At 46.2% G+C, this 22,280-nt stretch overlaps 1 protein-coding gene across 6 annotated transcripts in view; it reads left to right on the forward strand.

Annotated features, from left to right (window-relative positions):
* Nucleotides 1-7,301: 7,301 nt before the first annotated feature.
* The window catches only part of Mrtfb (myocardin related transcription factor B), a 159,525-nt gene continuing 144,546 nt past the window's right edge, over nt 7,302-22,280 (forward strand). For 2 of the 6 annotated variants that reach the window (XM_076937450.1, XM_076937451.1), the window contains exon 1: nt 16,845-17,002. The gene's annotated coding sequence lies outside the window, so the exon portion shown is untranslated. Of the gene's footprint in view, nt 7,495-16,839; nt 17,003-22,280 lie in introns of those variants that run through there. The other 4 variants (XM_076937453.1, XM_076937449.1, XM_076937448.1 and 1 more) reach the window with 4 other exon arrangements.

A 22,280-nucleotide genomic window follows, 5' to 3' on the forward strand; every position in this document is an offset into this window, starting at 1 on the left:
AAAAGACAGATAAATGTAGTATGATTCTGAATCAGAAACGGATATGAAAATGACTCAGATGGCCTTATTTGGGGGCAGCTGACAAGCTTGACATGTGGACTCTGAGTTAAGTCACTGGGAGGCATCTGCACTATATGACTTTGTGTAGTTATATTCAGATGTGCCCTTGTTCTTAGCAAACACATGAAACACATAAGAACGGAATAAACAATCATGCTATTGGCAAGTTATTCTCGACTCATTTAAAAAGTAACCTAATTATAGTGTATTCTTACTGTTTATGACCAGGGTGTCTGCACATGCAGTGTGCAAACATGGAGGTCAGATTACACTTCTGGAGAGTTGTTCTCTCCTTTCACTGATATCCAGGAATCAAACTCATCTCACTAGGCTTCCAGGCAAGCACTTTCATCGGCTGCGCCATCTTGCTGTCTATCAAATGCTTTTTGAAAAAAAAAAATGGAGATATAGTTACATACATGTATAAGTAAATAAATGTAAATAGACATGGACAGAGAGGTACCCAGAGGAAAAAATACAGTAAAAGTATAAACGTTTAGATCTAGTACATAAGGGAAACAATTGTATTGCTTTTGTAACTTTACTCCTTTTTTTATTTTTTATTTTTTATTTTATCTTTTTTGAGACCCACCCTGAGTCTCAGGTAGATGAGGCTGGTCTGGAACACATTAGAACAAAAGATGAAGACGACTCCACACTTGTAAACTTTCTCCCCCCAGCTCTCCGGTGCTTGGATAACAGGCATGCACTGCCTTTCCTGCTTTACTCTGTTCTGGAAGTGGAAGTCAAGTTTCATGAATGTGAAGTGAGTACTCCACCCAACCCCCACCCCTGTGCCTCACATTTATCCAAAATAAAAAGCTAAAAGCAGGGTTGGCATAGTTTATAGAAATAGCTCAGTGGGAAAAGTGTTTGCCTTGCAAGTAAAAAGGCCCAAGGTAGATCTCCCAGATCCCAAAGCCAGGCATTTAAATCCTTAATGCCTGAAAAAAGAAACAAACAATTCCTTGCAGCTTGCTAGCTGCCTAGCTTACTTGACAAACTCCAGACCAGTGAGAGGAAGAAAGAAAAAAAGAAAGAAAAAAGAATGAAAGGAAGGAAGGAGGAGGAGACACACACACACACACACACACACACAGAGAGAGAGAGAGAGAGAGAGAGAGAGAGAGAGAGAGAGAGAGAGAGAGAGAGCGAAAGGATGGACATTGCTAAGGAGTAACACTTAAGGTTGTGCCCTAGCCTCCATAAGCACAGGTCCATCTGCCCACCACCTGAATGCACACTCGCAAGCAAGCAAGTAAAACTCTCCTGTCCCTGCCTCTTGCATAACAAATGCCCAAGTTTTAGGAGATCAGGAGGGCTTGGGTGTTAAATGGTTTCTGATGAATTGACTACTTCTATTTTTTCCTAAAAGTTGATAACGAAATCTGAATGTTACCAAATAGAGAAGTGAGGTCTTCCGTGCCATCATAGCATCACACATATGTAGATAGGACAGGCAGATTAGCTGTTGGGGGCAGGGTGTGGAGATAGTGCCATGAGTCCTGTGTGCGGAGCGAGTATGGCATATCTCTGGGGGAAAGCATGTTCCAGCTTGTGAAGCTGAGAGTGCAGTGTGTCCTGGAGACTCCGCAGTGCTGGTATGAGAGTGTGAGAGATATTCTCGGGACAGAAAGCGACTGGAAAACAGAAGGGGCTCTCTCACTGCCTCTCGGTGTGCCTGGCCAGCCAGATGCCTCTGCTGGCTCAGCACTCGGCAGCTCCTCTTCAGTTTATGAAAACATTGTCAATGAGACTCAGTTTCCACAGCTGTGACGCAGTAAGAAATAATGTAAGCCGGTGCCAGCACATCCTCTGAGGTCTCTAGAAAGCACCGACTCGACTTGCCACCCATGCCCTGTTCCCAGTCTTGGGGAAATTCCAACGACAATGCAAAGAGGCCATTGGATCCTGAAAGCCTTCCGTTCCCACCCAGTGCTCTGTTCCCTCCTTTCTAGGTTGACTTCTTGCCCTCCCTTTGGCATGTGCAGAAACTTGGATGTCTTCTCTCACAGAAATTTTCTTGCATTGATTTCCAGGACACACACTCAAAGGCAGAGGTACACAGACATTCGGGATACACACACACACACACACACACACACACGCACGCACGCACGCACGCACGCACGCACACACGCACGCACGCACGCACATGCACGCACATGCACACCCCCACAGACACAGCAACACATCTAGACTCAGAGGGGAAATGAACACAGAGACACACAGACACTCAGGACACACACACACACATATACACACACACAGAGACATGCACACACACGTACACACCGTCATAGACATAGCAACATATCTAGACTTAGAGTGGAAAGATGCACACAGAAGCACACAAACAGACATGCAAGCAGAGCTGGGAACGTTGTTCAGCAGTAGGACACTTGCTTACACTTTGTAAGCTCTAGGTTCAACCCCCAGTATTAATAAATAAATGGTGGTTTATGCCTGCTATCCCAGGATCTTGAAAGGCTGAGGCAGGTCTGGTGTACATAGGGAGTTCCAGGACATCTTGGGCTATCAAGATGTTACAAGGCAAATAAGGAATTTTATATCTGCCACACCACACTGAACAACCCTGATATTGTCTGATCACTGGAACTAGTCAGACTTGGTTGGTACTTGGATGGCAGAGATACGGATAGTGTATTTAGACACATATATACACGTGTATATGCATAGATACATACATGCAAATGTATAGACACACCCCCATATGTTGAACTATGTATAGAAATGCAGATACAGTCTCAAATTGAGGAAAACACATGGATACACACATACACACACACACACACCTGAACGTATGGACAACTTGATGAGGTCTGGGAATCTGGAGTCTTGTGCTAGATCAGGTGCATATGCTACTGTAATCCCAGCCCTCAGGAAACAGAAGGGACACAGTTACAAGTTCAAGACCAGCCTGTGCTGCATTGTGAGACTCTGCCACAAAAGAAAATAAACAAATAAAAGAATTGTCAAGGCAAAGTTAAATATTAAGAATCTTCCTTTTAAGCCCACTGAACATCCTTTCTCTCTTGACTTCTACACTGCTTCTCAAAATATCCTCCTCCATTTTTTTTTTTTTTAAATCAGCACTGGTCATTTTTTTTTTTTGTCCCTCCTTTCTTTGATTCTGCTCTGGGTTTCCCTCAGTATGCCCAAGCTTTGCCTGCTCCCACTCTACTCCCACAAGACTCAGCTAGAGCAGGTGAGCAACAGGGAGGTTTATTTCCCATTGATGTGGCGTGTCACTCGCTCTTAGACTGAAGATAATGCCATAATCACAGTGTTCCTTGTTACACATGCTGAAGGGTTCATATTAGCTCTTTCCTTCTCTACCTGGCGGCTCGAAGGCTGGTTGGAAGGATGCTGTGAAATGTGACGGTGCTGGCAAGTACATAAGTCAACTTAAAGCCCACTGTTCATAGTGATGGGCACTACAACTCCTCAAGCATATTGCTATTTTGGGGTGGGGTAGTGTCTGAGTTTGTCCCATAAAAGTTCACACCCCAGAAGTTTGATCCCCAGAAAGGCACTGTTGAGATGGAGGAGCCTGTGAGAGGTGGGACCCAGTGAGAGGTACCTAGGACTTTGGCTCTTTCGGGATAGTCTTAGAAGGAATGTGTAGTTCTGACAGGATCCCAGGTCACTCCTAAGAGAGTAAATTATTATATATAAAAGAGAGGAAGGCTTGAGGTTGAGGGTGGGGCTGAGAAGATGGCTCAATCAGTAAAGTGCTTGCCATATATAAGCATGGAGACCTGAGTCTGGATTCCCAACACCCAGGTAAAAGCCAGGATGGCTGCAGGGACCTGCATTTGCAGCACTGAGGAATCAGGAGCTCTAGAGCTTGCTGGTCAGTCAGCCCAGCTTCACAGCTACTGATAGACTCTGTCTCAAAGTTGAGGAAGAGCTGATATCAACCTCTGGCTTCCACACACATATACACGCACACATGCACGCACACACACACGAGCATGCACATATGCACACATACACATAAGCATACACACAGAGACCATGCCTGGTCCCCTATGGTTTCATAACTTCCTGTCACAACACGTGACCTCCCTTTCCCTATTAAATGCCGTCCCATCAAGATGTCTTCCGTCACACACAACAAACCTCGTCAGGCTCTTTCAAGAGGCAGAACAAATGGAGCTGCCTGATTCTGAACTTTCAGTCTTCAAAACTGTGGAGCTAAACAAAATATTTTACTTTATAAATCTTCCAGATTCTAGCATTTACCTGTAGCAACAGAAAATGAAGATCCACACCTAAGTCTTTCTTGAGAACTGCTTTCCTGCCTGCATTCTCATTTCTCTGTGGGTCAATTCAGCTCTTTCCTGTTTAAGCGCTCAAGCCTAGTGCCACCAATTCAGGAATGTTCCCAGGCCTTCCTGCTGATTTCCTGCATCTGCCATAGTTCACAATGGTTCTAGGTTTTCTCTACTTAGGCATTAAAAAAAAAAAGATTTATTTTTATGTGTATGGGTGTTTTGTCTGACTGTATATATGTAAACCACATGCATGCAGAAGCCAGAAGATGGCATCAGAACCCCTGGAATTGGGGTTGCAGACAGTTGTGAGCCTCCATGTGGGTGCTGAGAACTGAGCCCAGGTCGTCTGGAAGAGCAGCCCGAGCTCTTAGCTGCTGAGCATCTCTCTGGTCCCTTGCTTTATTTCTGAAAGATTCCATTTTTATTTCTGTGTATATGCACCGCTGTGTGTGTATGTGTACATGTGAGTGCTGGTGCCTGCCCAGGTCAAAAGGAACATTGTATTCCCATTGATCTGGAGTCACAAGCAGTTGTGAGTCACCCAATGGAGGTGCTGGGAACCAAACTCTGGTCCTCTGAGAGAGCAGCACTCCTCCCGACAGAGCCAGCTCTTGAACCTTCATTCTTTCATTTAGTCCACTTCCTTAGTGAGTCCTTAGTAAGGATGCCCATGTGTTCAACTTCATATCTTCGGAGTTTAGCACACTGCTACAGAGGTGATGTTGAATAAAGACCCCCTTGAAAGCCTCAGCATAAGATACAGATTGTTCTAAAGTGTTTTACTTTTGTTTCGCTCTGCTGTGATTTGGGGTTTTCTTTTCTTTCTTTTCTATCTTTCTTTTTGAGACAGTCATACCATGTGTGTAGCACAGGCTCACTTCAGTCTTGCAACCATCCTGCCTCAGCCTCCAGAGTCCTGAGACTGCGGGCTTGCCTACCATAACCAGTCAGGGCCTTCATTCTAGCTTTTGAATATACAGTTTTCAGGTTCATAATGCTTTTAGAAAACTGGAGAAATGTCCTTATCAATCATGTGGGTGGCCAGCAAGGGCTGTAAACCGTGTTAAACATGCAGCCCTGGTATGGCTTATTAGTGGTGATTGTAACCTGAATCACTTGATTAACATGGTGCCTGTTTGGTTCACAGGCCTCACTCTTAGAAATTAATGTTGTGGTCTAATGGGGACTGTTCTGATTCTTTCATTTATTAATTATAAGTCTTCCTTAAAGAAAATAATCCTCCTCCTTCCCTCCCTCCGTCCCTCCCTCCCTCCCTCACAATTCCTATCCATATGAATTAATGACATCTGCTGCATTGTATGACTTATAATCCAACACTACCATTGTTCTGTTGCTGAAACCACCCCAGCTTTGGTCATTGTCCCTCTTTCCTGAATCCTTTCCACGTGCTTCCCCTCCTCTGGAATCCTTGTTTCTTTCCCTGGATAGCGTATAGAAACTGAGATTTGGTGAAATACATGCTCAGCATTGCAGTCTGGGGCCCTTTGCCACTAGGCCTTAATCTTTCTTTAATTGTGAGGTACATTTTCCTTCCAATTGAAGGAATAATACTTAAATCTTGACAAAGTTGTGAAAAACATTACCTCTCAGGCTCCCCCCTCTCTCTGTACCGCTCACATGGCTTGGCACCATGTACAATTTGGAGTTCTAGACCTTGTTAGAAGCTGACGCTCGGCTTTCCTTCTGCAGGAAGCACTGAGCATGGGTGCAGGAGGGTCAGCAGGCTCTGGAATGTGGGCTCATTATTCCAGGCAAATGACTCAGAAGAGATAGGAATGAAGTGCATCTGAACATTTCTGTGTCGACATGGTACAGACAGGAGGGGGTGTTCTCTGCCACAGTCCTTTGAGATCCCTGCAACAGTAATGTTTCACCTTGGCCCCTGGCTTCTCTCCTAAAGACACTTGTCACCACCCCCTAAGTGACTTTTGCTCCCATCTCCTTCCAGGAGAACAGCTGTTTCATTTCCATCCTTATACCTGGGAATTTTCACCTCAGTGTCCCAGTGTCAACCTTTCATAGCTGGGTCCCCAAGAAAATTTCCATCAAGCAAGCCAACCTTACAATTGTCTTTTCTTGTTATGTGAGGACTTTATTTCCCTCCTCTGAGGTTCCTTGGTTTCTAACACACTGGGTGTCGGGGGAAGATATTCTGGTTTCTATCCTTTCATAACAACACAGTCTTATTCAGCATGAAACCTCAAAAAATGCTTCCACCAAAAAATCCAAATGGTACCCACTGTGCTCCGGATGTGGGAAAGTTAGGAGAGGCAGCCAGAAGGTGCCCTCTCTGATGGCCTACAGCAGTGGTTCCCAACCTGCCTAACACTGCGACCCTTTAATACAGTTCCTCATATTGTGGGGACCCCAACCATAAAAATGTTTTGTTGCTGCTTCATAACTGTAATTTTGCTACTGTTATGAATCCCCAATGTAATCTATGTTTTCCAAAGAGGTTGAGATCCCCAGGTTGAGAACTGCTGGCCTACAGGTTTTAGGATTGCAGATCAAGAGGCCCACTTCTTTAAGCCTTTACTAGAAATAAAGGGGGAAAAGCCATATATTGTTCATTCTCATGTTATCAGTGATACCTGGACCCTGCCCCTCCCCTGGTAACAGGTAGCTGCCACTTCTACCAGGAATAGATTACAAATCCCTGCCATGCCACAGCCAGAAGATGGCAAGACCACAAAAGAGAGAGACTAGGGAGAGCCCATATTTTCTTAGCTGTCTCTAGGAAGTCTGCAGAGAATGTCACCAGGCATAAACTTCCCAAGGACCCACTGAGGCTTCCTGTGGGGGACGGGGTGTCTGAATCATTGCCTGAACCCTGAACCTTCCTGAGACAATGTAGAACTCATTTGGAGAATTCCAAGAACACTCTCCATCTTTGAAAGGAATGTTTAGCAAAGCTACTTTGAGTTGGCAGGAAGGGTCAGAGGATGTGGTGAGTCACATCCAGGGTGATGTTGTCAGGGGCATGTGAGCGGTGTTTACAGCTGAGACAACGAAGCAGCCATGATGAGTGTGAAGGTGGCTGGGATCTCACCGCCTTCTTCATAGCTTGACAATGTTCTTGGGTTGGTGTCTTCCTGGATTCACACTGTATATGGTAAGTGCTGCCTTCAATCCCATTTTACATCTGAGGAACTGAGGTTCAGAGAGCTGAAGTACTGCACTGTGGCCACAAAGCCGCAGGTGGGAAGCGTTAGAAGAAAACCCTGAATGGCCTTTGGTCAATATTCACTGTGTGACAGGTCTTTTTGGAAATGTTTGTCATGTGGGTAGTCAGGCTTTGAAAATGTGTTAGTATGTCCCATGTACATAGTAATGTGTGTGCACAAGTGTGAGGGGCCAGATGTGGGCATTGTGTTGTCTTCAGTTGCTCACCACCTTATTTTCTGAGACAGGCTCTGACATGAAACTGGGGCTCAGTGGTCAATGAGCAGGTATTGGAGCTGCTCCTGCCTGCTGCCTCCTGAGTGCTGGGATTATAGACATGTGCCTGAATGCCCATCTTTTCACATGGGCACTGGGGATTCGAACTCAGGTTCTCATGCTTGCACAACAACCATTTCACTAAGACCCAAGGCTTTGGTTTTACTGAACCAAGTACTAAGGTAGCCAAGGCTGACGCTTCTTACACAAGTGTTCTTAATGTTTGTCACATGACTGAGACATGTGACAAGGCTCTCCCCACTACCTATATTTGCAATCTGATGACTGAAGCTCCTATGTGGCAGGGTCAGGGCCACTCAGGGGGGCGTGGTCACAGTACCACCCAGCCTTCAGGGATCTGGCCAGGGATTCTGCAGATAAGGTAGTAAGACTGGAGGGAAGACATGCCAGACAGATTCTGGAGTGGGAGCCAAAGTGTGGATGGTGTTCAGTATAAGGTAGGGTTCAAGGCTAAAGACATTACATAACTAAAGCTAAAGAGATGAGAGAGTAGTGCAAAGTAGCTATGCATCTGGAAAGCAGACACAAGTTATACTCCTTGTTAGGTTGGTAAGCTGTGTACCTTGTCATCCCTTTGATGACGGATTTTGCCAGTGACTCTGTACTACCTGCAAGGCTTTGTTACTTATAAAGTGCCTGTATGTTCCCACTTCATGCTGTGTCTTTCAGATGCTTGCCTTGTTTCTATGGTAACTTCTTTTAACTCTGCATCTATGTTTACTCAGTGCATGTGGCCCTCAAGAGTGGAAACTGAGTTCTAGACCTGCAGGGGAGAGATCACAGCTGTGTGGAAATCTCAGCCTGGCAGTGGTGGGAGGCTGGCCCCAGATAGTTACAACTGGAATCTTCAGGGCTTCAGCCTAAGCTCTCCTATAGTCTAGCTAAGCACAACACTTTGAATCAATGAGTGGAGAATCAAGTTGCATGTACAGTCATTCTTACGTATCCAGGGCCCCCGGGGATTTCCAAATCATGGATGTTCAAATTGTTTATGTAGAAGGTATAATAGAGCAGGGGAAATTGCTAAGTGGTTAGTGTATCAGCCACAGTAAGGACCAGGGTTTGGAACCCCAGAACCTACATAAAAGTGGACACGGGGCTCCCTAGAGCAAGCTGGTCAGCAAGGCTATACATAGCAGCCAGCTCTGGGTCTGACTGAGACACTGCCTCAGGCTTCCACATGCACATGCCTACACATGTACACACATGCAAACACATACACATGTACACACACATACGTCCACACAGTACACAGAATTGAATATTAAAAAGCAAGATGACATAATATTTGTACATAATATTTGTAACCTTCAGTAGACTAACCATCTTCAGATTGCTTTAACACATTACAGAGTAAATGTGATAGAAAAAGTTGCCATATTGCTCACTTAGGTTACCCCCTCAGTACTGATGCCATTTAAAACATTTGTTTTCTCAGTTGAATTCACAAATACAAGACTAATAGCTATGGAGGGAAAAAATAGTCAGTCAAGACAGACCATTGCACATTGGACAGTTCTAGATGGCTTAGAACAGGAGAGCTCGTGCTTGGCAGAGCCACCACTGTCCAGGGCACTGCCCTGCTAGACAGATGGAACCCTGTCTCATTCTAGTTTTTAATATTTTGTCCCAGAAACTGCCACATTCTCCCTCTTTTCACAGTCTTTGACCAGACTGTGACCTGACCCGAGGGAACCAGGAAGTGCCATCATGTATGCACCTAGACAGTGAGGAGCTGGACACCTTTGTTGAGCAGTACTGATGATAATCGGCCTCCAAGGAGGTAGTCCCGTCAGCTTCATTTCACAGTGGGCCTGAAGACACGTGCTCAAAGCTAGGCAGTGTGCTGAGCGCCTGCGATATACCTACAATCCCGGTACCTGGGAGGTAGAGGCAAGAGGATCAGGGGTTCTCTGAGGTCAGCCTTGGCTACATGAGACCCTGTTTCAAATAAACAAAACAAAACAAAACAAAACAAAACAAAACAGAAAGTGTGTGCGTGAGCAGAGAGTAAGAGACAAAGCTGGATTTGTCCTGTACCGCAAAGTGAGGGAGCTGGTTCAAAGGTACAGTTTCTACTTTCTAATGTAACAAGGTTGGGTAGCATATGTCGCTAAACGCAGTGGTTAAAAGCCTGGAGTCTGGACATCCTTTAACTTTGCTCCTCACCCATTGTGTCACCAGAGGGAAGAGACCACTTTGTCCTTCAAAGGGCCAGGAGGGGCAGGGAGAGGATATGCTTTCCATTATGAAATGTATGAATGCCGCCAGGGTTGATCTGGATAAGACTGATGGGGAGAAGGCTGCACACAGAGCCTGCGCGGCAGTTGGAGCAGCCCAGGCGCGGCTGGGGTTTGCGCATGCTTACTCCTCAGAACTCCTGCCTTTGTCTTGTGCCACTGTGAATGCTTGGGTTGCTGGGGACAGAAACCACATGCAGCTGGTTATGAGTTCAGTGAAGGAACTGCTCAGAGCTCTGTGGGTCTGGAGGCCTCCCAGCAGCGTGCTGACGTCACCAAGGAGCCAAGATACTTTGGCTCTTCTGGTCTCTGCCTTGATGCCTCCCATCCCATAGAGGCAAAGCACTAGTGAGCAGAGAGTGTGCTGTGCTGACTTCCAAGAGATGCTCAGTCACAGCAGAGTAAGTTACCTTTGCCCCTGCAGTCACTAGTGTCTCTCCTTCAAGTCTTCCAGGTTCCAGCTTGCTTTGGCCACTGTAGGGTCAGAGTTCTTGAACAGAAATCCTAGCTGCTTTAAGTCGAAAGGTGGAAAGTTAAAGGATGTTAGGTGCCCACAGAGGCACTGGAGGAGGGGGAGAACTTTCCATTAAGCTTCTAAGAATAGTGCCCCAGACCACACTGTAGATCTGACCGGGTGAACTTACCACCACTGAAAGCTGGGCTAGCAGCCTTCTACTACCTCCAGTGCTGGGTGTCAGGGGCTCTTCCTGGCTGCTACCACTACTGTCAGCATCCTATAAGCACTGCTGCTCTGTTGGCACTAACATCAGCAGATAGAGGCTCATATAGGGGTCCAGCCTCTGTGGGACTAGTAGCTGACTGGAGACATCATGTCCTTTGTCCTAGAAGCAAAGGAGGTGGACATTTTGCAATTCAAGGTTAACTCTGGTATGCCAGAATTGGTCCTGGGACTTTTCCTTGCCCACAGAAGCAATGGCTGTCGATTACAGCTAATCTGTCTTTGTTGATTGCTTTTAACTGTCATCCTAGAATCACCTAAGGAAAGTCTTACTGGAGGATGGCCTGTGGGTGTATCTGTGTGTTAGGGGAGTGTCTTGTCTGTAAATTAAGGTGGGAAAACCCACCCTGAAGGAGGATAGTACCATTTCCTGGGACAGATCCTGAGAGGTGGAGTTGGAGAAATTTAGCTGACAGTGAGCAGGGAAGCAGCATGGGTGTACTCGCTTCTCTCTGGCACTGACTATGGATATGATGTGACCATATGCACTTGATTCTCTCTGGTGTTGACTGTGGAGATGATGTGACCATATGCACTCGTTTCTCTCTGGTGTTGACTGTGGAGATGATGGGACCATATGCACTTGATTCTCTCTGGTGTTGACTGTGGAGATGATGGGACCATATGCACTCGATTCTCTCTGGTATTGACCGTGGAGATGATGGGACCATATGCACCTGAGTCTCTCTGGTGTTGACTGTGGAGATGATGTGACCAGATGCACTCGCTTCTCTCTGGTATTGACTGTGGAGATGATGGGACCATATGCACTTGATTCTCTCTGGTATTGACTGTGAAGATGATGTGACCAGATGCTTAGGTCCCTGCCCCTAACTTCCTCTGCAACAATGGACTCTAGCCTGGAACTCTAAACCAAATAAACACTCCTCCCTGTGATGCATTTTGTCAGGGTATTTTTATCATAGCAACAGAAGTGATCAAACCACCTTTGATCAAGCCCTTGGGCAGAGATGGAGGGCTCTACAATCATGAGATTGGGCTGACCCAATCTATATCTGGGGACTTTACTGATTCAGTTCAGTCACCTCTTTTCCAGTGTCTCTACATGTTCATGGCATGTGCAGATCTTTTTGTAGTTGAAGTAGAGTTTGGTCTGGCTGTGTAGCTCAGGTTAGCTTAGTACTAAAAAATCCTCCTGTCTCAGCCTAACCAGTGCTGAGATCAGGTGTGTGTCACCACATTTGGCTGCAAACATGGCTTCCGCTGCCCCTGGGTAGCCTGTCTTCCCAGCTACCCACAGTATTTCTTGCTGATCCTGTTGTTCTTGTCTCTAGAATGCTATTCCCTTTTTACCTACTATGGGAGTTTGGATGAGATTGGCTCCCACAAGCTGATATATTTGCAAGTTTAGTCCCCAGTTGACAAACTATTTGGAACCTTAGGAAATATGTCCTTGTTGGAGGAGGTGTGTCACTGAGAGTGGCTTTGAGGTTTCAGACATCCATGCCAGGCCAGTGTTGCTCTCTCTGCCTCCCATCGGCTATCAGGATGTAGAGCTCTCAGCTCCTGCTCCAGTACATACTTACCTCCCTGCTGCCATATCCCCCACCATGATGATCCTGGACCAACCCTCTAAACTGTAAGTCAACCCTCAATCAAATCCTTTTTATGAGTTGCCTTGGTCATGGTACCTTTTCACAGCAAGAGAACGCTAACTAAGACACTTACTATCTCTGGTGTATACTTAAGAACTCATTTCAATCATGTTTTCCCTCTACCCTTCCAGCTATTAAAAAAAGTTATGTATATTCTCTCTCTCTCTCTCTCTCTCTCTCTCTCTCTCTCTCTCTCTCTCTCTGTGTGTGTGTGTGTGTGTGTGTGTGTGTGTGAGAGAGAGAGAGAGAGAGAGAGAGAGAGAGAGAGAGAGTCATGTGCCATAGCATGTGTATGGAGTCCAGAGGACAACCTGGTGTTCATTTGAGACAGGGTCTCTTTGTTGTGTGCCCAAGTATGACAAGATAGCGGGTCCTTAAGTTTCCAGCCATTCACTGATCTCTTCCTCCCATTTGTCTGTAAGATGACTGGGATTACAAATTTGAGCCCCCATGCCAGACTTTATGTGGGTCCTGAGGATCCGAATGCTGGTTCTCACACTGGCACAGGCAGAGCTTTAACCATTGAGCCATCTATTCCCCCAACTCCCTTTTAGGGAGCTCATTTGTTCTTATTGACTCCTCCGTCCATCCCTCTAGAACATGAAATATGATGGTCTTGCTCACAGATAGTAATACAATACTTGCCAGTTAGTGATTGAAGTGTTTTTTATTGGGGCATTAACCAAACCCTATTATTGGCGTTTATAAAGTCCCTCATGTATCAAAAGACATTTTGATACCTTACATCCTTAGTGATACCATATACTATACAGTATACCTTGGCCCTTTAAGAAGATACACATGTAGGCATCATTTCCCATGTCATTATTCAAACAGTGAAGCCCTTGTGGATGTTGCTACTTCTTCTGAGGGTCAGTTCTGTAACAGGCTGTGGTGGAAACACGGAACATGGCTTTTGTTGGGATAGAAACTTGTCTTTGTGAGTGACATGGACTAAGGTGATAGACAGTTCCCATAAACCTGCCTCTGTGTTCACAATGTCACCGATGTTAACCCCAGTCCCACCACAATTTTGTTAACAAGTTTCGGCTTTATTCATCTTTCCTTTACCCTTGTTTCCTTGCTTGCACGTGCATGCATATGTGTGTGCATGGCTGCTTTCCCCTCAGTGACTTCCAGAGTAAGAGATTTTAAACTGTCTGGGTACCTTTTCCTGTATAGGTGGGGGAGATCCTTAAAAAACAAATAAACGAAAACACAAAAGACAAAACAAAGAAAACATTTGGGGCCCAGGCTGCTGGGCAAGCTCTGGAGAGGGACAGTCTCTTCCATGACCAGGAGGACGGACCCCGTGCTGGCATCATTGTTCTGGCGTGCTGCTCTTTCCCACTGTGTTTGAGGCTCTGGATTCAATCCCCAACATCCCACAAATCAAGTGTGGGCACTTACCCATAATCCCAGCACTCAGGAGGTAGAGGTGGAGGGATCTTCCAAGTTTATCTTCTACTCTGTAGTAGATTCAAGGACAGTCTGGGCTACGTGAGACCACTATAGTTTTGTGTTTTTTCCCCACTGTGCTAGAAAGTACTTGTAGTCTCACACCTGGACACATCCTCCAACATGATTTGGAGTTTATATTGGAAAAAGAGGAACAGGACAGGTATGACAGAGTGCTTTCCCATGTAAGAGTGTCCCAGTCTGTGTAATGTACTTTTACATATGCACCATTATATTAACTTAGTTCATTCTGTGAAATCTATTTATGCCTTTATTTTCTATGAGACCACTGACGGTATGGTCCACTCAGAGAGAAACATGGAAAACGTTACATTGAAATCTTGATCTCAGGGAATCTGTAGGCTAGGAGGTCAGAGGACAACTTATGAGGGTCAGTTCTCTCCTTCCACCATGTGGATCCCAGGGATAGACCTGGGTGGCTAGTGTTCGCAGTACATGCCTTTACAGATAATAGGAGTTGTATGGGCTAGGAAAGGATTTGTAGGTCACCAAAGTGGAGGTTTGTAGATTTGTAGTCAGAGACCTAGAATGGGATTCCTAACCGCCACTTACCAATTGTGTGTCCTTAGGCAAGTCCACTCACTTTCTAGACTCCTGCTGTATTCATCTGTGAGAAAGAAACAACACCCACTCCCACTGAGATATGTGACAATGTGAGTCAGTGGGCTGAGGGAGCCTTAAGAACTGTGCAGTCTTCTAGAGCCAGATACCAGACTTCTGGTCTTCACTAGGAGAACTTCAAATACTCTGACTCTCAGACTCTGACACTTAGGCCAGTTCCCTCCCAACTCCTAGCATCCTCTTGGGCCTTGAGCCTAAAACTGAGAGACATCATCAGCAATTCTGGTTCTCAGGTCTTTGGACTTAGACTGACTTATGTCACAGACTTCCATGGTTGCTAATCTTGCTGGCAGCATATTATGGGTCTCAGCCTCCATGATACATCCTTTCATGCATTTATAGGGTATCTATTGGTTCTTTCCCTGGAGAACCTGCCTATAGGGGTCTCTGGAAAGACTGACCAAGTTAACAAATGAACAATGCTTGAACCAGTAGTTACCAGTTAGATGGGATCCCCTTTCTTCATCCATACTCCATTTTGTTGAACTGCACTACCATGTCTGGCATCGATATGCTCCGTCTCTGTAAGGGGAGTGGTTTCTAGGCAACATATGTTAGAAAGGTTGGTGTAGGCTCACATTTGCTGGCACCACACGATTGTCAGGATGACTTAGTTTAGCAGGCCTCTGTGCAGTTTACAGGGATGAGCTAGAACCTTCCAGGCTCTTGATTCTGCAGAAGCTGACACAGAGGGCCCAGCTCACAGGAATATACACAACAAGACTGAATAAAAATGACCCTCATAGTTCTACAAGGTGTGGCACTATTAGGAGGTGTGGCCTTGGAGGAAGTGTGTCACTGGGGTAGGCTTTGAGTTTTCAAAAGCTCAAGCCAGACTCAGTGACTTACTGTCTCTTCCTGATGCCTGAGAATGCAAATGTAGAACCCTCCAACACTGTGTCTGACCGCACTCTGCCCTGCTTCCCATTATGACTGTACTGGACTAAACCTCTGAACTGTAAGTCAGCTCCAATTAAATGCTTTCCTTTATAAGAGTTGTCATAATGTCTCTTCACAGCAATGGAAACCCAAACTAAGACAAAGACCTTCTCACAAGGCAGTGCCAGGCCCTAGACTCAATGCAAGTTCAAATACTGTGTTACTATGACCATATGAGTAGTTTCTTCATTGCAGGCTCGGGAGGTATGATGGTTTGTATATACTCAGCCCAGAGAGTGGCACTATTAGAAGGTGTGGCCCTGTTAGAGTAGCTGTGTCACTGTGGGTGGGGGCTTTAAGACACTCATCCTAGCTGCCTGGAAGTTGGTCTTCCACTAGCAGCCTTCAGATGAAGATGTAGAACTCTCAGCTCTTTCTGCACCATGCCTGCCTGGATGCTGCCATGTTCCTTCTTTGATGATAATGGACTGAACCTCTGAACCTGTAAGCCAGCCCCAATTAAATGTTGTCCTTATAAGGGTTGCCTTGGTCATGGTGTCTGTTCACAACAGTAAAACCCTGAGACAGGAGGTTATGGGTACCCACTATGATGCATCTCACTGTGCCGGCCTCTCTCCCTTAGAAGCAATCACTCTTGAGTTTTCTTTTGGGAAGAAGTCACACAGTAACCCAGTGCTTCTCAACTTTCCTAATGTTGGGGCCCTTTAATACAGTTGTGGTGTTGTGGTGACTCTCCCCAACTATAAAATTATTTTGCTACTCTTACGAATCAACGTAAGTGATACACAGGATCTGATATTCGACCCCTGTGGTCAAGAACCGCTCAACTTCACGTATGCTCTGGTTCTATGTCCATGATCCATTCTATCCTGGGTTCTCCCACTGTTTTAGAACATAGTTTGCCTTGGGGGCTCTATGGGAGTTGGTGAAAGTGTGAAAAGCATTCTGCTGTCTAGTTGCAGAAAGGTGGGTTGTAACAGACCAGCTGTCAGGGTCACCTCTTCCAGTCTGGAGAACTATTGGAGGTGAGGCAGGGTTCCAGAGGAGGGGATCCTACAGGTGCGGGTGTGGCATCAGAGACGCACGAACTTCACAGGCCGGTCTGCTCATTCGCTACAACCTCCTTCTGGAATGGGGAGGCGGCAAGAATGCACTTAGTGAGGCAGTATGAGCTGTGAGCTAGCTAGGGTAGCACACGCTGACTGACTGACCATCCGACTGGCCGCAGCTAGAACTAAGCAGCAACCAAGGAGCTCCGGGCTCCGCAGCCCGGTTGCGCATGCGCCCCGGGCCAGCCAGGTGAGAGCACGGCGGTAGCGGCCTCTCGCACCTGAGTTTTAACTTTTCCGGGTCAGGGGCGCGGGCGGATGTCGGGTGGGAGAAGAGAAGCAGGGTGTAAACAGCCCGGAGTCCGCACGGCGTTACCTGGAGCTTCCAGGACGGGCTCGGCGCTCGCCGCGTTCAGGCGGGAGGAGGGTAAGCACGGGGCGGAGCGAAGTCTCGCGAGATCTGGTGGTAGCTGCAGCAGCGGCGGCGGCGACGGCGGCGGCGGCGGCGGCCCGGGAGGTGAGCGGCGAACGGGCGAGAGGCGGCCGTTGCGGCTGAGGCAGGGGAGAGCTGCGGAGGGCGAGGCCGGGCTCCGGGAAGGGGGCGGACGGAAGGCCCGCGTCCTCGATGGCCCCTCGAGGCTGCTGCGGCGCTGCCGGGTGTGCGCTGTCCCGGGACTCGAGCGAGGCGGGGCGGGGCGGCCACGGTCTCGGGGCCACAGGGTCCGGGCTTCCCTCGTCGGGGGTCCTGTACGCGGCCGCCGCCCGATCTTCCGGGGCAGCCTTGGCTTGGTACCAGGCGCTTTGCTTGCGCGCTCCCACGCTGGAACTGCAGTGAGGTGCAGCGCCCTGGCCGAAGCCATTGGACGGGGACGTGGTGGGATGGGGACGGCACACGCCCCGGACTCACCTTCCATCCTCCTCCCCAGCCCAGCTCGCGGCTCTTCCCCCAAGGTCCCCGTGGGGCTACAGAGGGTGTGTCTGCAAGCCCTCCTGCAATTGCACGCAGCGTCCCGTGTTTCTAGGGAGAAAGTTTTCCACCGCTTTTGTTCTGTCCCCGAAAGTTCCCGAGTTCTCAGTGTTGAGAAGCTATCCTTTGGCCCTGCGTGTGAACAGACCCCGGGTCTGAGAGTGATGAGGGGTGCGCCGGGTGTGTGTGTGTGTGGGGGGGGGGTGTCTCAGGCCCGAAGGATAGCCCAAGGCTTGCCTCAGGCAAAGAAACTTTGAAAAGTTTGATTCTTGTCTGAAGCACGAGATCGCACTCTTCTGATGAGTGATTATGAAGTTCGTAATCAAGGCCTTTGCTTCTGTGGCAAGTGTTTGCCACCCTGACACGAAGTTCATAAATTATGTATCTTCACATACATGATCCAAGGTCAGTGGAGTGCTCTCCTTTAGATGTGAACAAGAAATAAAGGGGAAGATACCGTGCTATGGTGTTAGTACAGCCCAGACGCCCTGCTAGGTAGGACATAACGCCACAGACCCTCCCTGCGGCGAGTGAGCATGTTTGGACACAGACACACACACACACACACACACACACACACACACACACGTATGTACGCTTGTCTTTGTGGGACTGAGTGTCTCAAAGTCAGTAACAAAGATTGGGACCTGAGATAAAACCGTGTTACTTGGGGTAATTGATGCTAACGAGAAAAACAATGTAGGCTGACTGACAGCATGCAGGATAAATCACAGCCTGTCTCAGGCTAGGCTCAGATAATACAGCCCTCCAGGGATGCTGTATTCCAGGCTACATTGTAACCAATACAAAGTCTGAGTTCTCAACATTTAAGGGAGTACACCGAAGCCCTAATGCTTATCGTTGGTAATAAGGAAATAGAAGATTGTTGCGGTTGGCAGTAACGGCCCCATGTGTGTCTAGTGGGTACAGGTGTAATGTACTATATGGAAGTTCACACAGTTCCCTTTCCCTCACCTTGCTGGCCTACATAATTGGGGCAGGGTGGTGGGTGTTTCCCAGAGTAACTTGTCGGATGGTTCAATGTTGAATGTAAAGTGATGTTATTCTATCCTGAGCAGCTTATGGGCCAGGGTAGCCTTGATTATCTCCTCTACCACCCCCGTGCTAGATGACTCTAGATTCAGGGTCCGAAACACTGCAGATCTTTCTGCTGCCGTCTAGGAGTCTCTTCAGTAACTAACAATGTGCCATGGGGACAGTTCTGCCCTCTTGAGAACCACTATATAAAGCACACGCTCCACTATCAGCTAATTATAACAGCAGAATCTAATACACACTTTTCACTGGAAAGTAAAAATAAAAGTCTCTCTGTGATTCTGATACATAAAAAGACAGCCTCTTTGGCTAGTGACAGTTTCATGGATTACCTCTGGCTCTCAAGAGCCAGGTTTAGTACCTGTTCCTCTGCAGTTGTTTCTCTTTGGTGGGAATCCTTGTTGTAAATGTTGGTCACACTTGAACTGTTGAGCAGCGTGAGGTGAGAGTGGAGTTGCAAGCGCCTGCAGCCTCATGGATGGTGATAGACCTTGGGCATGTTATTGACTACCAGTCAGTGTGGCCCCAGGGCTTTTGCTATTTAGTGATAGTAGTGAATTTGGAAAATACAGATATGCTCAAAAGTGAAAACTAAAATCACTCATCTAAGCAGTTCTAGGAGTTGGCTCACAAACAAACTTGTCTTCATTGGAAACTTCTCGATGCTAGAGAAAAAAAATCAAGAAAAGTTCAGCTCAGTCCATTTGTAGCTACAGAAGTAAATTTCAAATTGTTTAAATCTGAAAGTTTATTTTTGCCTTTTTTCTTTAAATATAAGTTACTTCTTGCTATAGAACATTTATTCTGTGTTGCTTGTTACTTTAGAAAGGCACTATGGAAATTAACATCTAAGTAAAGACTTGTGAAAATAGGATGCTACATTTAAAGTTGTCTAGCCATAGATACAATGAGCCCTTGTGAGTTGAAAATTCATCTAAGTGAAAGTAATTCATTTTTATTGCATTAAGCAAACACTGTCCAGTTCCAGGGTAAAATAGGCCAATTGTTTTGGTTGTTTTTATTAATCATCATTTTTAAAAACATTCCTGTTCTAGTTAGGATTGCTCTGCCGAGGTAAACATCATGGCCAAGAGAAACTTGGGAAGAAGAGGCCTCATTTTGCTTACATTTCCATATCAGTCCATCATTTTAGATGCTGATGCAGAGGCCTTGAAGAAACACTGCTTACTAGCTTGTTCATCCTGCTTTCTTACAAAGTCCAGGACCACCTGCCTAGGAGTGCACCACCTACAGTGGGCAGTCACCAGTCAAGACAGTGCAGCCCAGGCTTGTTCACAAACTAAACTCAGTTGAGGCTCTCTCTTCTCAGATTACTTTAGCTGTGTCAAGTTGACATAGGACCAGCCAGCACAACCTACCTGTTCTTAAATGAATTAACTATGAATTATGAATTGAGTGTGTCTTGATGATGCCATCTCAGGGAAATTGGGATTATACAAACATATTCACACATAGGTTTATTCCTAAGAACAAAAACTGAATCCGAAGAATGACTTGCAAATGACACTTTCTAGATCCATCTTTACTTGATTTCTTTGTTCTGAAGATTTAAAAATCACAGTCACTCTCAGAACCATGATTTTTTTTTTTTTTTAATATTCAGAGAAAAGCCTCATGTAGGGTGGTGGCCTCTGCAAGCATTAGGAGAATGAGAGTTATTTTGATCTGCTGTTTTATTTGCTTTTCTATTCTGCAAAGCTTACCCTTTTCTTTATAATTTTTTGAATGGGTCATCCTTAGACTAATTTCAGTGATTCTCAATTATTACTGTGTAGTAAGAAATGTGTTTGAAAACACTGTGACTATAGGAAGCCAGCATTGTATGTGGAGAGCTCTCTCTAGGTGTCTGAGCTATTTGACACCAGGATGGGCCCACAGGAAATCCAGCTTTACAACAACTATTTGAGCACCTTGTCCCCAGGTAAACTTCATTTTTTGCTTTTCATGTTTGGTGATCCCCAGCTAACAGCTCTTCATAAGGCCCTGGGGCTTGTTTATCATGCAAACAAGTGTGAGCTAAGCCTGGGAGAGGTACTAAGATGAGGGGCTGTGGAGATGGTTCCATCGGTAAAGTGCTTATGACAGGAGCTTGAGTACTGGGGTGTCAGGGTGGGGGGAGGCCCATCTGTAATTTCAGCCTTGGAAGTCAGAGATAGCACATTCAGAGAAAGCTGGCTAGTGAGACCAACCATGTCATTGAGCTTTGGGTTTGATTGAGAGAACCTGCCTCGATGAATGAGGTGAAAGACCAATCATAGATGATTCCTGACATCTACCTGAGGCCTCTGTATGCATCTGCACACACATACACAGAGACATGCATGTACACACAATGCACATCACATACACATGAAAACAGAGAAACAGCAGCAGAGTAGAGCATGTATCCCCAGGACTACTGGCCACCACTAGAGTCTGGGCAGGCAAGGGACACTTTGTAGTTTACCAAGTCATAGCTGTGGCTGCTGCTCCAGAGGCTTTTAGCTTCGTCACATGTTTTGCTTGACTGAGGGGGAGATTCTACCTCTTTGTCACGGTCTTACTAAAATTGCCGTTCAATATAGAATTTAAGAGAAATATTCCCTCTTAATCTTTAAATTTGGACTCTGGCTTATAGGCAATACTCTATGGGAGTATTGTTTCAACATGTAAGAGCTCTGTTTATATGGACAAAATGTTCATATGACACACTTAAATAATGTGGGCATGTTCAGAAGGCCAAGTTTCCAATTCTCTTGGTCTCCCCCACCCCCCATATCCTTTATCTGTTTACTATAAATATGTTCATTATTTCTCTTTGTAGATGGAAGCAGCTGTCTGTAGGTTGTAATCTTTCTCTTTGTATACAGCGCAGGGGTCTGCAGCCTACCTTCACTGGCTTTCCATTAGTTATGCAATCTGCATGCTCATTTACAGAAAATACTCTTGGTGGTCACAGCATTCATAACTTACTTGTAAAGATTTTATTTATTTATTTATTTTATATATATGATGAGTATGCTGTAGCTGTCTTCAGACACACCAGAAGAGGGCGTCGGATCCCATTACAGATGGTTGTGAGCCACCATGTGAATGTAGAGAATCAAAACTAGTCCTCTGCAGCAGTGCTGAGTCAGTGGTGTCTCCAACCCCAGAAAACATTTTTAAACAGCTCTAGGCATCCTCTCTGTCCTGGGTCTGCTTAGCCAGCCCCACGGATGAAGACATCGTGTTGTCTTCAGTCTTACAGAGCATGCCATGGTGAAAGCTTGAGTGTTTATGGTTTTGTAGACAGACAAGCATGTTTCTGATGGACTCCCACAGAGGGGCTGCTGGGTCAGTGAGATGTGTGTTTTAATTGTCATAAATACTTCCTTTCCCTACCACTTTGAACTTACACGAGTATGGTTGTTCCTCAGTTTCAGTAGAGGATTCTGTGTAGATGATGAAATCCAGTTTTGCTTGATTTATACAATGAGATAGTGTTTCCATGTAATCCATAAACATACTCTACAGGCTGTGAACTCATCTGTAGATTACATGCTGTGCTAGATAGTTTCATGTCAAACAAGCCGAAGTCATCTAACAGGAGAGAACCTCAAATGAGAATAACGCCTCTGGAAGATCTGGTTTCAGGCAAGCCCGCAGGGCATTGTCTTAATTAGTGATTGATGGGGGAGGGCCCAGCCCCTGTGGGTGGTGCCATCCCTGGGCTGGTGGTCCTGGGTGCTATATGGAAAGACTGAGCAAGCCATGAGGAGCAAGCAGGTAA

This window comes from Arvicanthis niloticus, chromosome 6 (genome assembly GCF_011762505.2).
Source record: "Arvicanthis niloticus isolate mArvNil1 chromosome 6, mArvNil1.pat.X, whole genome shotgun sequence".
Taxonomy (NCBI): Eukaryota; Metazoa; Chordata; class Mammalia; order Rodentia; family Muridae; genus Arvicanthis; species Arvicanthis niloticus.